This window comes from Pristis pectinata, chromosome 1 (genome assembly GCF_009764475.1).
Source record: "Pristis pectinata isolate sPriPec2 chromosome 1, sPriPec2.1.pri, whole genome shotgun sequence".
Taxonomy (NCBI): Eukaryota; Metazoa; Chordata; class Chondrichthyes; order Rhinopristiformes; family Pristidae; genus Pristis; species Pristis pectinata.
This window is the reverse complement of record NC_067405.1, coordinates 102,415,173-102,432,014: the sequence shown is the minus strand read 5'-3', so window position 1 is coordinate 102,432,014 and position 16,842 is coordinate 102,415,173. Positions and strand designations below refer to the sequence as shown.

The following is a 16,842-nucleotide window of genomic DNA, read 5'->3' as shown; positions in this document are numbered from 1 at the left end:
CCTTGACTTTGAAGAGTCTTCAGGTGCTTGTCGCAACACAGAATGGGACCCACCTGAGCCACATATAACACTGAGAGCATATCACACTTGACTACCAAAATTATAGTGTCATACAACACAGAAACAAGGCCACTCTGTCAACCATCGAATACCCATCTTTATCAATCCCATTTACCAGCATTTAGTCTGTAACCTTCAATGCCCTTGTGCATTTTTCCACCACTTTCCCCTGATTCCGACACGGTCTTCAAGAGGGAATGCAGTTCCAGCAATCCTTAGCTATTCGCTCCAACTCGTTGTAATCATTAATAAATATGAACAGAGAGCACAGCCACGCCCCACAACCAGCGAGACAAATGACTAATTAGGTGAGTTTCGTGGACGAATAAACATTGCGGCGAGGACAAGCACTCGAACTCTCTTTTGATCTCTTACGTCCATTGCAAAGGCAGACAGGTATGTTTGTCGCTCGAGACTTTCCTTTTTGGGTAAATGATACAGTGTGGACTCCCCTTTTCCCCGCTGACTGCTTGTTGATTCAATGAATCTTCCACTGTGCAGCACGTAACTAGTTGCAATGTTCATTTCACCCTTTCCGTTGACGTGTCCCTCACTGCTGCCTGTTGGTTCAGTTGTCAGTCCCATAAACTGTTCCGTGCTCAGTCTATGGGACTGAAGTTTGTCATGCAAACTTTTCTTTACTAAAGTTCGTTTTATCTCGGCGAAACGGTGCTGCCAAAGTGAAACCACATCCTTGTGAACAATGCAAATACTTGAACTTGCATGGCGAGTTTTGACCACATGATCACATTACAGGCTCGACAGTGACGGCGAGCAACAAATAAAACTGCTGGACATTTTATATATATATATATATATATATATATATTGCAGGAGTTGAGATATTGAAGTGGAGACGGTTCACGCTGGGGGAAGGGAAATCCGACCCGCCTCCCGCGTTGATGGACGGGCGCGCGGTCCAATCGGCGAGGGCGGGCGGGCGGGAGGGGCGCGAACCGGGTGGGAGAGGGCGGAGGCGCGGGGCGCATGCGCGCGACGGTTGATTGACAGCCAGTCAGGCAGGAGCGCCGAGCGACGGGCAGGCAGCGCAGCCCGGGCGATGCAGCGGAGTGTGTATGAGAGGTAGAGAGCTGTTGCTCTGAGCCGACAAGTCCCTTTCAGCAAGTGACAACCCTGCCCGGACCAGATCAGCCTCCATGGATACGGGCTGCTCGACCGAGGACAAAATCCGAGCGTGATTAAGTTTCTTTGCACACCTGCGGACAAGCCAGTGGGTAGGTGGTGAGCTTGTGGGGCAGAGGCGGGCGGAGGGGGTGTGCACGAAGCCGCTCAGTCGCACGCTGCCAGTGCAGTTTTTAGTCACTTACCGTTGCAGGCGGGCAGCAAAGCAAAAGTCAGTGCGAGCAAGAATTTAAGTCTTATTTTTGGGGGGGGGGGGTGGGAGACCAGGAGAAGAAGCAAGTTGGTTGAGTCCGAAAGGCGAACGGTGCAAGTTGCCCTCTGGTTCTTGCCGGGGACTTTTGTTTTTAAAGACATGCGGATTCTCTGCTCGGCGGCGGACCTGCTGTTTCTCCGGCTGTGAGGGTTCAGCAGCAGTTGGGTAAGAGCTCACCCAGCCCTCCTAGAACGGTGTAACGATTAACTGGATACCGGGGGAGGGAGTCAGTCCCCTTCAGGAGTGCGTTGCTGTGGAAGAAACTAGTTCAGAGCCGGTTCAGTAAATTCTCGTGTGAAAAGTGTTGCGGAAATTAGTTTCTAGTTGAAGTTCGAGTAGTCGAGGAGCCTGGTGCTTTGCTATTTAGTTGGAGTTTTCTGGTGACTTAGTTGAAAGGTTTATTGCAGTTCATCGGTCAGAGACCTTTGCCTTTTGAATTCGGTAGCTGAGGAACCACATGTCTTGCATTCCCCCTCACAGGGCACCACTGGAAGTACTGCAACTTTCCCAGTCTTAACAGCCTTGGTTCTCACTTCAAACGAAAGCCCGTTTGTGTGCACGTGATCTGTCAAATTGCTCACTTTCCCTCCCTATTTAAAAAAATCTGAGTACATTAAATATCAGTGTGCGATTATGTAAACATTAATGCGGTTTAAACATCGAGCTGTACTTAATTTAAAAGGTGACTGTCGGCACCACAGATTCGGAAGCCTGTGGATTTTCTAATTTTCAATGTACTCATCCCTCTTGAGCATAACCAAATTAAAGGAATGGATCTATCTCGCGTGTAAAGAATATCATTTGGGGTACCTTAATTTGTCAAAAAAACAGGGGCCATCGCTTTTTTTTTCCTTTCAATGATGTGTGGGGTGGGTGGGTGCAGTAATCCGTTCCTTTAATTTGGTTATCTCCAAATGGGATAAGTAACAAGGAAATTTAGAAAATCCATCTGCAGCCAAATCTATAATACTGACGCTGTTACCTTAAAAATCACCAAGTATAACTCATTTTTTTAAACCGCATTAAGATTTACATGATTGTGTAGTGATATTTACTGCACTCAACCGTTTTTTTTAAATGGGGAGGGAAAATGACCAATTTGACAGACCTTGTAGTGATTTCATTTGTGGATTTGGTGCTGTCTTTGAAAATACCCTCAGGACATTAATCACCTAAACTCTCAATTGACAGAAGGTTACTTACCTGAACAACCTTTGGGCAGCTGGCTATGCTATGTTCAAAATAGACATTAGGTAAAAAGGTTCTTAACTTGATTTTAGCAGATATTCAACTATACTTGTCTAAAGGATTTAGAAATTGCAACAATTTTTCTGTTGTGTTTTTCTGAATCAACCTATTGAACATTCACTCCAGTATAACTGTTCTTGCATGATCTTTATGCACCCGTTGGCTGTCTAGGCATAAAATGGCTTTATTGTTTTTACACTAATTCCTTTGTACAGCAAGGAAACTGGCTTGTTTTACATTTACCATTATGTGATTACAGTCTTAGTGGGGTAATGGTTTCTGAGTCTGAAAATTGATCATGTCAACAGTGACCATTTTAATGATTGTTAATTTGGTTTCAAATTGTGCATGTAGTTTAGGGTAGTTGAACACTGGCTGCAGTATGTTATCCCCAAAGCAAATAAAATAAAATTTTTGTAAAAATCTGATGCCTTAGACTTGTATTCAGTACACTCTTACAAATTGTTGGACTGATTATCCACTTTGTTTGGTTTGTCTCCATTCATTTGGCATGTACACTTGAATCTTGCTGATGAATGAAAAATGTTTTAACAGGTATATTGTGTGATCACTTCAATTCACTATTGCTCCTGGTGTGCACCATTACTTTAATAGGAGTACTGAAGTTGGCAGTTAGTATTTAATCTGTATCTCCTTCTATTCAATGTGTACAGAATGATTGTGGGTAATAACCTAAGTGTTTATGGGTCTAGCATAGTTCCTTGTACAACATTCAGAGCATAACCTTGAATTTTAGTTTGGGAAAGAGAAATTGTGGAAAAATGTTAATCCATTACATTCATACTAGTTATAATACTTGTTATCATTTAGCCTTTACTCATCAAGCAAACTGAAATCTTCCAAGATGTTATTTTTCCAAAAATATTTTGATTAGCAAATTGGAGTGTGGCCAGTTATAAATGTGCTTAATATCCAAACAATGATAGGTCCATTTAATGTCTTCAATTTTATAGTGGGATAAATTGACAGTGACATTCCACAATGTTTCAAAGAGCTTTCTAGAGATCTTTGTTAAATCTTTATTGCCAGGTTAAAGCCCTGTTTAAAGAAACAAAAATGGGAGCTCCTGGTAGAACCATAGAAAACTACAGCACAAAAAACAGATACAGATATAGTTTGTTACAGATAGCTACGTCATTTGGAAGAATGGAAGGAATTGATTTCAAAAACGTCATTGTTTAAAGACATGAATAGTGGCTAAAACCAAAATATTGTGAAGTAAAAATCTTAAGTTCAACATTGTATGTTTAGTTTAGTCTATTTCTATTTGGAAAACAGTTTTAGTTTTTCTCATACGCCCAAGAATCTCTCTACATCCCACTACTGTTGAATGTTTAAAAGAATTAGTTGTTCATGGTAATTTCCCCCTATCCTGTTGATTGCTTTAACAATTTTTGATGCAAATAATTTTCTGAAATTACATTGTTCCTTTCCTGTTGAAAAGTGCTTTAGGGGCATTGTATTTAGGGTGATCATGTTGTACAGCAGCCAGTTTGCACATGGCAAACTTCCATAAACAGCACTCTGATTATGACCACATATTCAGTTTCATTGATGTTGATGGATAAATGTTGGTCAGAGCAGCAGTGATAACTCCATTCTGCAGTTTTTGGAATTGTGCCTTGGGATATTTCACGTCCACGAGAGAACAGAAGGAGCTTTGGTTTAATGCCTTGTCTGAAAGGCGGCAGCAGCTCTAACAGTGCACTGCTCCCTTGGTGTCAGATCATATAACATTACACAAGTACAGTAAAACCCTGATAATTCGTTGTCCAATTGTTTGGAAATCCTAAAGGTCCGGCATCTCACTCATTGGTCTGAATGTAAATCAGGGTTCCAGAGTGTAAGCTGGGAGTCTGGATGTCGGGGGTCGTTGGGAACACCAGAGGTCAGGAATGTGAGTCGGACTGGGTCTGCAATGTTTGTATATTTTGCGGTCCCTTTGAACTCGATGGGCTCGCTGGAAAAATTATTACACTAATATATAATAAATAAAGAAATACAAATTATTTGGTATACATTACATCCAATTTGCTAGTTTTATACTACCCAAGTCCCAAGAGTGCTGGATTATTTGAGTCTGACTGTACTTACAGAATGGAGACTGGCCCTTGGGACCCACAGGCTTAAGCCAATACCTCTGCTCCAGAGGAGCCTCCTCCCATACTTCATCGAACCCTATCAATGAATCACCTGTTCCTTTCCTTTCTCTCTCGTGTTTATCTCTCTGCCTAGCTTTGCTATGATCACACCTAGGGCTGTTCATGGGTAATTAAATTATGATTGTATGACGATCAGTCTGAGTAGATATTTTTGGGGCCATCAGAGACATTTTGGGCTGAATTACCGCTTCTAGTGCTGTCTGTTTCTCTGGTTTTGTGAACTTGATAGTGTTATCCCAATTTTAAGTTCCCACTCCTGCCTGCTGCAAAATCACAGTGCCATGGATCAGTTCTGTTAAAATACGTTTATTAGCAGTATACTGCCAGGGAGAATTCTCCCGACTCTCGTGTAGAGTCTTTATCGGAGGTCTGCACAATACAGGGGCAGACATCAATTTACACAGTCCTTGTCACACACTTAAACGATGCGACTACGCCAATTTCAATTGGGGAGCCTAAGATAAAGGACGGCCCCTGCACTCATTGTTTTGGGGCAGCCCCTGCACTTGTTTAATATAATTGGCTTACAATCAAGTTTCAGACACAGTAATCACCACCTGGTCCTGAGTCAGGGGCTTGCATGTGTGGTTTTTTTTCATTAGTTATATGTACGGTCACAATTTCTTAACCCTTTACTTCCTCAATAGATTCTGAGGCAAGGATTTTGAACATAGATGACCTGGAAAGAATTGAGATACAGAGCAGCCATGATCTTATTGAATGATGGGCTTGGTTCAAATGGCTGTGTGGATGACTCCTGTTGCAATGTTCTTAAATCAGCACTCCACTGGACTGTCAGCCTCTATCAAGTCTCTGGAGTAGAATTTGAATCTACAATCTTCTGGCTTGGTTGGGATGCTTTCACTGATCCAAAGCTGATACAATTGAACGTGCAATAGGATAAACTGGATAGATGGAGTTATGTTTGTTCTTTTTGCTTTATTTCCTCTTAAAACTTGAAGCAGGCAGTTACTGTCAGGTTTTGGATAGCGGCACAGTTTGCACGTGGTCCTGTCTTTATTATTCCAGTACCTGCACCATTCAGTAGAATTGACGTACCTAAAACATTAATAAAAAATGAGCTTTGATATCATCACTAACATCCAGGAGGATTTACTGTCTATTTTGTTAATGTTGTTGGCTTTATTTTTTTGTTTTCAAGTCAATATATAAAAAGGCTTGGCATGGTGAGCTGGTAACCAGAGCAATTTTGGAAGTATTAACACTGCAGGATTTTATTAACGCAGTAGAACCTGTCCCAGTGTGTGTGCAGTATTTATGATTGGACTACATCAGTCAGGCTTTAGTCAAGATTCTTGAAATGCATTAATCATAACCTTCAGGGGAGAGCCGTGTGATATTCTGCATTTCTGAGGTGAATTAGGAAACCCAGTGGGAGCTGTTTATAGTGCTTCTTGCTTGAAGTGACTCATAAATTTTTTTTGTGATAAAGTCAGTTTTGTTACAATGGATTCTTGGATTACAACTGGGGTTTGAAAAGGCATTCTTCAATGCTGCCTGTTTTCTTTCACAAGTATGGAAATTATGCAAAAAAAGGGTTCTTTCCTGTCAAGTATTAGAGAATGGTTGTTTACTGCAATTGAGACCTGTAATTTATAATAACTGATAACTTGATTCATTTTGTTCCAGAAGAAGGTGATATTTTTCAGTGCTGGTGGTTGTTTGCTGCACTTATACCTATTTCCCTGAGAAAATTGACAACTGTGCTGTCATTGTGATAGCTGCCTACTGAATAGAAATTTGAAACTCAAGGGGCAGTTGGTCTTCTCATTTAACCCCACCAAAGATGAGAAGCCGATTGTAAAGCTTAATTAATTTTGGTCAGAGTATACCTGAAATGGATGAAACCCTTGACCTGTTAATAATTTGATCTTGGTGAACAAGAATGTCCAAGGTGGGTGGGGTCTTTGATTATCTTGGCTGGTTTATTGAGGCAATGAAGTGTAGACAGAGTCCACGGAGGGCAGGTTGGTTTCCATGATGTGCTGAGCTATGTCCACAACTCTCTGCAGTATGGTATGGTCACAGGCAGAGCAGTTGCCATACCAAGCCGCGATGCATTCAGATAGGATGCTTTCTGTGGTGCCTTGATAAAGGTGGGTAAGGGTGAAAGGGGACATGTCACATTTCTTTAGCTTCCCAAGGAAGTAGTGGTGCTGGTGAGCTTTTTTGGCTGTGGCATCTTTGTGGTTGGACCAGGACAGGCTATCGGTGATGTTCACTCCTAAGAACTTAAGGCTGTCAATCCTCTTCACCTCAACACCAGTGACGTAAACAGGAGCGTGTGCATTGCCCTCCTCACCCCCCCCCCCCCCCCCCCCCCCCCATCAAGCCCTTTCCTGAGTGACCATCTCTTTTGTTTTGCTGACATTGAGAGAAGAGTTGTCAAAGGTTGTTGAGGTGGAATTGCTGTAGTTTGAATAGGTTGCTATTGGTTCTGAAGATTATTTCCACTTCCAATGGGTGATGTTGCAGGTGAGGTACAGTATTCATAGAATCATAGAACAGTACAGCACAATACAGGCCCCTCGGCCCACAATGTTGTGCCAACCTTTGAACCTCACCTAAGATTATGTAACCCCTTCCTCCCACATGTCCCTCTATTTTAAATTCCTCCATATGCTTATCTAGCAAAATAAAATTGCACCAAGAAAGATAAAGAAAAGTATTGGGGTAATGATGCAGCCTTATTTGACATCTGTTTTCACACAGATTGATTAGTATCATAGCTTGCATGTTTGCAAGGGAAAATGATTTAAATTCTGTCCTCAAGACTCCCTGATGAACTGCAAGATCCCCACAAACTCCTGGGAATCTCTGGCCTATCTCCATCCTAAATGGAGAAGGAGCATTCAGGATGATATTGAGAGCTTCAATATCATATTTTGAGAGCACACAAAAGCCTTCCATAAGGAGATGATCACCTCCAGCTACCATCTACTGAAGAGTGTGAGATTCCAACATTGTCCTCGTCAAAAACTAGTGTAAAAGCAAGTCATCCTTGATCTTGAGGGATTGTGGAGGAAGAGAGAGGAAATAACATGCTTAAATGGAGGAAAATTCAAGGGTTCCAGCATCACTTCACTTCATATCAGTGAGTTAAATGAGAATGACGTTTGTTAAATGAGAGGTTGACATCAAAGATGGTATTTGCTCCTCAGTTTGCATAGAAATATATTTTTGTGCCAAAATCATGTTTTGCTTAACTATGTTCCTTCGTTAGTTTAGAATATTTCTAATTATCACGTGGCTTGGATTTTGCAGGAAGTGAAAAAGAGACAGCCCTCCAGCTGGCCTTCAAGAAAGATGCCCAAAAGCGTCCTGTAGTTTCTGTGGAGCCAGCTTTCCCTTTCCCAGTTAAAGTTCATAGCAATCCTTGTTGTCCAGGAGCAGGCTGGCTCAGTGGCTCATCACATTAAAGAATTGTCAGTCAAGAAACCAAGAAGGAGAGCAAAATTTTTAGCTAACATTTAAGTACTTTGCAGAGCACAAAACAAAGATTAAAACATTAAGTTAGCTCCATCTTTTAAAAGAATGATTAATTTAAAATTTATGATGTCTTGTAATGTTTATCTGAAGGCTCTTCAACCCATAAATATACAATTAGTTTTTAAGGGTCTAAGCAATAATTGTGGTTTAATACACCATTTAAAAACTCATGTAGACTTAGTGCAATATTGCAAAATATCACCAAAACATTTGCTCTGAGGATTGTTCAGCTTTTAGCTCGCTCCTTGATTATGCTGGAGAAGCACAGCAGCATAGGTAGTGGTGTGGTGCTGTGACACTGACACCAGTCTCTGAATTTACAAATTATAAACTACGTATGCAGAGATGTGCATAAATTCAATTCGGTTTTGTGGTGTAATGATGCTATATGATGATAGCTTTGCCATCATTTCATCTGCAAAGTATGGAGCTTGTAATAAGAATTAGATTTTGGAACATTTGATCTTTCAAAATGCTGCAAGTCTTGGCTGTTTAACTGAGTGAATGAAGTCTGTTCTGAGTGTAATGTGTTTGCTTCCTGTTATTCAGGTTTCCACAGAACAGCTAATTGGTTGCAAAATACATGGGGCGAAGAAATCAACACAAGTCATCTTTGGTCATGTAAAATGCTTATTAGCTAACATGCTATTAATGGGTTGAGACTTAAATGAAGCTGGTAATGGTTACAGAGTTTGCTAAACTACTATTCATTAATTAACAAAACTCTTTGCAATTGGCATAAATATTTGCAAAGTAGTTGAGTAACTTTAATTGCCTTACTTTAATTGTCTTTCTGAGCCTAATATACGAAAATGTCCTGTCAAAGCAGTTCCCCAACAATTTGGTGTTCTGGCAATTGATGGGACTCTTTGAAAACCATTGCTCTGAGGAGTTGCTGTTTCAAATATCATAAATTGGGCATTTAGTTGATGACTCTTTCAACCTGTATTTCAAGGTGAGATACTGTGTCATGCAGGTTTTTGTGAACAATTTTTTAAAAAAAGCCACGATGCATATTTGAAGGACTGCAAATAATGGTAGTTGTATGTCAGTGTCCACGATCAGCTCTATTACTGGATGGTGTTCCTGGCTATCTGCAGTGTTTTACCAGTTTCTTTCAAACAGATTTGTCTTCTGTATGAGTGAATTCAGCCTTTGATTTCAACACCAGAAAATATTCTGATCTATCAAATTACATTCAACAAACTCAAAAAAAAATTGTTTATAAACAGTACTGTCTTCCTGAATGCATTTTTGTAAGTTTTATTTTATTTAAATCTGCTCGACTGGTTCTTATTTTTATCGCAGTGGTGACATCTCAAAAGTATTTGCTTAAGCCTTTATATGTTTGCTACATCTTCCTGACATGCCACCTAACAAGCAGAATTGAAAGTTGTCAGAATCAATTTGCCATAAACGAGTATTTGATTAGATTAGTATTCACTTATTTGGTGATTGACCTGACCTACCAAATTATCTAAATTATTTCAGTTTAAAGATTTGTAAGGTCAGTTAAGGATTGATTTTGTACTTTTTTTAAAAACTGAACAGCATTTGTTCTGATGATTTTCCTATTCGCTTAATTTTATAGGTTTAATCCTGAAAATTATAGTATGCAGCTCAGGAGTTTTCTTCCAATTCTGTCGGTTCAAATCCATCACTTTACACTCGACAAAACATTTTGTGTAATTCTTCTATGTACATTATTATCTGCCTTCTCATAATGTCTGAATTCTAAAGGGGGACAAGAATTGGTTATGGAAGTAGACCACTGGGCCCTTGAGCCAATTATGCCATTGAATAAGATTGTAGCTGATCTGATTGTAACCTCATCTCTCCATTCCCATCTATCCATGTTAACCTTTCATCCCCTTATCAAGAATCAGACTACCTCTGCCTCCATCTCCCTTTGAGGATGTTGGTTCTGAGAGAAAAGAGATTTGCCTCACCTGTTTTCAGTTGATTGACCCTTACTTGTAAACATTGATCCTGAATTCCAGATGCTCCCACAAGAGGAAACATCCTAACTGCATCAGCCCATCACGATCATTCAGAATCTTGAATGCTTCAATCAAGTCCCCTTCACAACTCCAGTGGATATACATATGGTCTCTCCAGCTTTTCCTTGCAAGCCAACCCATCCATTACAGCTTCAGTACAGTAAACCTTCTGAATTGGTTCCAATGTATTGACTTCTTTCAGTAAGGAGATCAATACTGGCCCAGATGAAGTCTCGCCAATGTTCTCCATAACTGAAGCATAACCTTCTTACTTTTGTATTCAGTTCACCTAGCAATAAATGATGTTCTGTTGGCATTCCTAATTACTCAGTGGCTGCATTTTATTAATGGACATTCAGATCCATCTGCATCTCAGAGCTCCACAATCCCTCATCACTTATATAATACGCTACTTTTTTTCTGCCAAGATGGACAATATTTTATTTTCCCGCATTATAAAGGTGACCTCCGCGTTACGGGAAGGTTGTGTTCTGTTCCAAAGAGTGTCCATATCGCAATTTTCCGTAATGCGAAGCTGCAAGAAATGAGAGTTGAAGAAAAAATTGTATTGAATTATCTGTTCCCCCCCCAAAATGCTGTGAGTGAATTTTATTCTGTATCAAATTTCTGGGTAGTGATTTTGAATTCTGTAAGGATGAATTTCTGTAACCCAAAAGGCCACAACATGGGGAATGCCTGTGCTCTACCAGGTCTTCTTCCACTCAACCTGTACATGTAACCAACTTTTATCCTGGTTTGATCTTGATGGTTTTCAAAATCAAAACAACACAATTATCTAAAATAGCAGTACAGCACAATGAAGGCAGCATTTCAAAAAAGTTGCTGTAACTCAGTTGGTCAAATGAGTTTAAGAATGTAAATTAGGAAGGTTGCCATCATTCATGGAGCAAGATTAATTTTTTTAATCAGGGATTGCTAACTGTTTGGATTCCTTTTACCCTTTACATTTTTTTTCTATTTTGCTTTGTGTTTTCAAATGAGGTGATCTCTATAACCATTTATGTTGGAGGATTTTAAATTTCCTCTATTTTTAAAATAGAAAAATTGTATGACAGGTTGGGCAGGGTTTAGAGAACAGATGCACTTATGAGGCACCTCTTTATAGAGGTTTCAGGACATCTCAAAGTATGTTGCAGCCAAAGAAGTAATTTTCAAGTGAAGGGACAATTATAATGTGGGAAATGTATGAACTAAGTTGTGGTGATCAGATCATGTTGCTGCATACCTGAGCCCTTTCAATGGACTTGCTTTCTTGTGTTCAGCTTAGCATTTCTATTTTTGAGTAGAACTGCATTTTTTCTCATTTACTTAGTTTTCTTTGATATAATCTGTTGGCATTGGATTAGTTTTCCTAAATGGATGTGGACTATACAATTTTCTACCTCCACATCCCTTCCTTTGTCTTAATTACAACTTAAGTCGTATCCAAGATTCTTCAAGTTGAACATTGCTCCAGAGCCAATCATATATTCTTTACCCAGGAGATCAATGTCACCACTATCGTCCTCTCCCTGACTTTCTGAATATTGGGAATCAAGCACAGTTTCCTGGTTAATTCACTGGTTTCAAGTCTTCCATTCTATCTGTCAATATGATCACTAAATTCAACCTCTTACAGTATTACTCATGTCCATTCCTATGATACGTTGCCCCATGTTAACCATACAATTGTTACGATTTGGTTAGGTTCTCAGTGATGCTTTTCTCGGTCTCCCAAGCTCTGCTTAAAAATCCCAGTTCATTCAAAATTCTGTCATAAGTCCTGCTGTATGGAACCTTTTTGAAATTCTGGAACTCCATCTCTTCTTCCTCTGTACTTTTGCAGTTTACATCATTCAAACTTGATAGCATTTATAATAAATTAGAAACTTTAAAGCATCAGTTTTAGCATGCACCTCCTAATTCTGTGGCTTTATTGTGTCATAATTGAAGAAATGAACTGTTTGGATTCACAACAGTAGAAGTAAGGTTTTTTGGACTATAATTTGGTGCTTAACACGGCCGTCTTCTCCACAATATTATTGTTGCTCCAGTGTTCTCTTGCTACTCTGCTAATTTGTGAACATTTAATTTTGCCCTATGCTGTTCTGCTTGAATGCCAATCATCTATTGGACATTCAGCACAGAGACTGAACATGGCTGTGAGTGTATTTTGTTTTATATCTGTTCAGTAAAGAAGATGGTGATGAATCTAAACAGCCAACACGGTTGCACAAGGTTACTGTAAACATCCTTGATTTGATAAGATCATTCAGATCCTGTTCAAGACAGCTGCCATCAATCCAACAACAAAGCAAACACTGAATTTCTGTTCTTTTTGTCTTTAGTTGTATGCTGAGCAAGTTGAGAATCCAAGATAATTTTGCTCTTTCACCATGAGATGAATTCCATTATCAAGTTATGCAGCATTTGGGACAAGGTTTTCAACACGAGTGTAGATCAGGCAATTACTTTCTAGGGCTATAGATAATAAATGCTAAATTTCATTCAGACTTATTGTTTAAAAAAAGAAATCTCATTGAGAAAGCCATTATAGTGCACTCCACTGATTCTAAGCTATTTCAATCTGCACAGGCTTTGCATGGTTGGAGATTTATAGGGAAGTCCCAGAGTCAAAGTCGTACAGCAAAGAAATGGGCCCTTCAGCCCACCATGTAAATGCTGACATTTTTACCCACCTACACTAATCCCATTTGCCTGCAAATGTATGCCTTGTAATTACAAGATTGTTGGCTTTCAAAGGACTTGTAATAAACAAGGGTGTGTAACAAGCGGCTTGTTTAAGGACTTGGTAAAAATAATTAGTGTTGGTTTTCTTTGGATATCTGTTTAGTATGAGCACATGCTGTTTATCCAATGAAGCAACAGTAATCTATGTAAATTGTGGTGAGGGACAATGTTACATATGTCAGACTTTGTCAGCCAAGACAACTTAATAGCTTTTGTTATGTTGGTTGATGACTCCTGTGCACTTTTGGATTCCCAGCTGCAAGACTGATAAAATTGTAGTGTTATTTTCATATCATTTAAGCAACGAATCAGATATTCATTTTACTGAATATGCCCAGTGAAGCTTGAAGTTTTAAAGCACTACTTTTTAGGTGAGATGTTAAAATAACCTGATAGAATATTAATATTGGCTTCTGACAAAACTCTGAATGGCAAACCAGTCAGAGAGCACAATTCAAGTCTGGCAATGTACACTGAAGAGAATTTTGTCTAATGCATGCTCTGATTGACCACACAGCAAATTCTCCATTTGGCATCCCAAATTAGTCTGAGCAAAAGCAGATCCATTAGTAGAAATCTCCAGCAAAACAAAATGTCTTCTGCACTGTGACTGGTCCAATCTTCAAATGATGGAAACAAGGTTGTCCAGATGCTGCAAATGTGTTTTGTGGTCAGTTATTTTCAGAATCCGAAAACTAAACTGGGTGAGTCAGTTAGTGTGGATTTATAAACTGACTCTCTTATTTGGTAGAAAAGTAGTATTGCAAAAATAAATAGCATTTTAAAAGTGACAATGCTTCAGAAATGCTCTGCTTGTGCTTTGGGTATCTCTGAAATTGTAAAAGATAGTAAATAAAAATGAAAGTCTTTTTCTGGTTAGTCTCTTACCTGAAAGGTACGAACCAAACTGCTTCATTCCTGATCTGCTCCATGTTATGCACTTGGAGGGAATGAATGTATGGTTTTTATTGAGCTTAAAATGCAAATGGTGGACCCTGCCAAATAATTCTGGAGAACTAGTCTGCAGGGAAGGAAAAATAACAGCCATTTACATTTGCCACCTTTTTAAAATGATCAGTTCTCAATTCAATGAGGCAGAAGTGATGAGAAAGTATTTCTGATAGCAAATTGTGACTGATACCTTCACTATTAGTGTTATCTATACTTGTGTAATAAGAATACAAGTTAGGAACAGGATTAGGCCAAATAATCCAGATGCAGGAAATTGAAAATTACCAGCACTTCCTTTTTTATTTCCAGAGGGTCAGGCATCATCTCTGGTAGAGGAACCATTAAGATTTAAGTTTGATCTTTCAGTCATTGGCCTGAAATCTGCACTTTCTCTTTCCACATTCCTGTATGAAGTAATTTCAATGAGCTTCCTTGTGGTCGGTGAGAATCAAAGCAAGTTTTACTGTGCTTTAGATAAGGGAAAGCACGTCAAGATAATACTTCCTCTTTGGAGATGGAGACAATTATAGAGAAACAGATAAATTTTGAGGGGAAAAACAAATTTTCTATGTCAGAGGAATTTTGCAAATCAGGCAATTGCTGTCATATTTAAATATTTTTTTGGACAAATGTTTCATGGAGCCCTCGGGTCCCATGTGTTCATATGACTGACAATATAGAATCAGGGGACTTGTGCTACAGTAGGGACACTGGCGCTGTGGGGATTGGGTGGGAGGGACTGGTGTTGGGGTGGGGGGAAGTGTTGTCGGGGGAGAGGAGCCACGAGGGAAGGGTTCCAGGGAAATGTAGCCATGAGGGGAGTGGAACCACAGGGATTGGGGTCAAGTGTTGTACAGCATGGAGATGGGCATTTTGTCCCACTGAGTCCGTGTGACCATTCAGTACCTCTTTGCATACACAAATCCTTTTTAATCTTGCCACGTTGCCATCATCGTTACCCCCTCCTTCCTAAAAACCTCCCAGGGTCTACTACTCACCTGCACGTTCTGGACTATTTACAACAGCCGGTTAACTTACCACCCCACACGTTTTTAGGCTGTGGCAGGAAACCAGAGCGCCTGGGTGAAAAACTACGTTGTCACAAGGAGAACGTGCAGACTTGACGCAAACAACACCCAAGGTCAGGATTGAACCCATGTCACTGGAGCTGTGAGGCAGGGGTTCTACTTGCTACACCACTGTGCTGCCCGTCAATGACATTTTTATTAATAATCAGGTTAGAAACTGTTTCCATTCTTGATTTGTTTCATTATATTTAAGCATTTTACTCTTCAGCACCATTTAACAATTATATTTAAAAAAAAAATGTTCAAATGACATTCTGATCTAAATCTGGATCTGGGCTGCTCTTTTCTCTTGCAGTTCACCCCAAATTTCACACTTCTTTGCATTAAAGCCTGATTATTTGTACTGACTGGTCTCACGTAGAGCTTAGAAATTTTCAAAATCTGTTCTCATTGTTGATTGTTTGTGCCCTGACTTTAGTCCAGCTATTATCAATTTGGTTTATTAATTTAATTTTGCATTATGAACTCTGGTTATAGGCTGTTATAATTTTTAAAACTTTACGTGTGTGGTTCTGATTGTTTAAAATGCTTGAACTTTATGGCCCGTTTTGTACACCTGCAGCATATAAGTAGCTCTTATTAATGTTTATAGTGGTCATATAAAGTAAAAATTTATGCTCCATAGCTGATGGCCTTTTATTGCTCTCCAAAGTAATTCTGCAAATGAGCCTTCAAAGTTTATGTTCAGGATATCTGAATTGGCTCGTCCAAGCCACTGCTTCTGACTGGCTTGATGTACACTTTACAATAATGTGTTTTGCACAAAATCATGTGTTTTGCTTGTAATCAGGATGTTACCACTGACAGTCTGATACATTAGATGTTGTAGGTTGTCAGTGTTTGAATGCATTGAGAAAACTTGACAGGATTTTGCAACTGACCGCACAATGTTTTGAAGATGATTAGCTCCCACCGCACAGCACAGATTTTCTGACGTCGGCTCTGGGAGAATTTCAAACAGGAAAGATGTATTAATTAAATGATCGGCTTTGTGGTGATGCCTCTGTTTGTGTGGGTGATTATGATGATAATGTGTAGGAATGCAAATCAGTGCAGTGTGCTGTTTAGTCCGCTGTGCTGCAGAGCCTCTAGATCCTGAAAAACAACTCCTGATTTCTGGGCCCTGGTCCAGTAGTTGCCTTAAAGCTGTAAATGTCTCCAAGAGGTCTCCTGTCTGTATATTTTTTCTATCGCCATCAAAGTAAAATGTCGTGCTTAGAAGTGACTGACAGCCTCTGAAATAATTTATTTACTAGCCATTATTTTAACAGATCTAATTTTGAAAGCTTGGTTTGGGCAGTTGGGAGTAATTTCCTTGAAAATGAAAGGCTAACTTTTGTCATAACAGTGGAATAAAAAATTATGTAATTTTTCAAATACGAAGCTGCAGAGTGAAACTTTAATAATGTGGACAGGTGGCCTCTGGATCTCCATCAGTGCTTTGGTATTAGATTTCACTGAAGCTCCGCTTTGATGTGGTTGCACATCTACTGGCAGCCTCCTCTTCTGAGCAAGTGACACTTTGTAAAATTGTCTGAGCTCAGACTGGACGTATGATTGAACAAAAAGCAAGGTATTGTAGATACAGAAATGACTGTGACCGACACTGCTGCTAACCCTTATCCTCCACTGAGCTTGCATGAGAGTCCCGATAG

The 16,842-nt window shown here is 39.7% G+C and overlaps 1 protein-coding gene across 6 annotated transcripts in view; it reads left to right on the top strand.

The window, feature by feature from the left end:
- Nucleotides 1–287: 287 nt before the first annotated feature.
- stxbp6 (syntaxin binding protein 6 (amisyn)) overlaps nt 288–16,842 on the top strand; it is a 250,154-nt gene continuing 233,599 nt past the window's right edge. For 2 of the 6 annotated variants that reach the window (XM_052022002.1, XM_052021961.1), the window contains exon 1: nt 331–456. The gene's annotated coding sequence lies outside the window, so the exon portion shown is untranslated. Of the gene's footprint in view, nt 457–1,055; nt 1,296–1,503; nt 1,622–15,155; nt 15,337–16,842 lie in introns of those variants that run through there. The other 4 variants (XM_052021975.1, XM_052021985.1, XM_052021967.1 and 1 more) reach the window with 4 other exon arrangements.